The sequence below is a fragment of the Numenius arquata genome, chromosome 13 (assembly GCF_964106895.1).
Source record: "Numenius arquata chromosome 13, bNumArq3.hap1.1, whole genome shotgun sequence".
NCBI lineage: Eukaryota > Metazoa > Chordata > Aves > Charadriiformes > Scolopacidae > Numenius > Numenius arquata.
The window spans coordinates 3,117,470-3,118,693 of record NC_133588.1 but is presented as its reverse complement, the minus strand read 5'-3'; positions in this window follow the sequence as shown (position 1 = coordinate 3,118,693).

Genomic DNA, 1,224 nt, shown 5'->3' with positions numbered 1-1,224 from the left:
CTTTTAGACTGAAAATAACTCTGGGATGAATTAGTACCCCTAGTCCCACTGAAGAGCATCTCGGTTTCCTATGCGACCCCTCTGACTCCAAGGAATCATCTTTGGCCTAGTGTGACCCAGAATATCCAGATGTGCCCCCAAATTCCTCCTGCTGCTTCTGTGGAGGCCGGGCTGGGCAGCAGAACCTTGTGCATGCTGCCATGGACCTCAGCGTAGCAAGGCACCTGAGCTGTCTTGTTGAACAACCTTAGCAGGCTGACCCCACTAAAAATAATTGTGTCTGAAAAAAGGCCAGTTTAGGGTCCCCAGGTGGAATGCATGGTCTACGCAGGGCTGAGGAATGCAGAAATCTCCCCCAAACCCAGTGCAGGTGTCTCCTGCAAGAGGCACCTGGTGACCTGGGAGCGTGGCCGTACACTTGAGGGTCTCAGCTTTAGCTCGGGCTCCTGGGGATGGGCTGGGACCACAGCATTGCCCATCTCTTACTGCTTTGGAGGGCTCAGTTCTGGGACGGAGCAAAAGTTTTGCGTGAGCTTTAAGTACTCATTTTGCATTGCAATCAGTGTGCTTACTTTAAGGGGTTGAACATCATCTTTCCAGCTATTATATTTGGAAACTCTTTGTTTACAACAGGCTTTAATATCTATGGTATTTCAGGCGTTCTTCACCCGATAAATTTATTGTGATTATTTGTTTGGAGAAATGGTCAATCTAGGGCTATTTCTGTTTGTGCCTTTACCTGATTGCAGTCTGTCCTGGGAGAGGTTAAAAACAATCCAGAGCTGTCCAGGTGAGAAAAATTAACTTTTGAACCTTCTGTTTTGCCCAGAGATCTGGGTTAGGCTGAGGTTTGACCACTGGTGTAGGGGGCCGCAGGCACACTGTGTGGAGGGCTCTGCTCACACCGTTTTGTTCTGTTTGGAAAGGCTTGCAACAAGGTCACTTTATTCTCCCCTCTCGCTCAGAGCGATGCAGTGACTGGCTAAAAAGGGAAAAAAAGAATAATAATTGCTATGGCGGAGTTTATGTCTTTGTGATGCTCCGTCGGTTGCCCCTTTACCAACTGGCCCCATTTCTTCCAAGATTAACTGATTATCTCCGTGACCTCCCAGCATAAATGTCAGTAGAGAATCCAGCAATCCAGGTTTGTTTCCATTCCAGGTCCTCCAGGACGAGTTCGATGCACTGTCATGCTCGTGAGCCAAATGTGTTAAAACAGATATC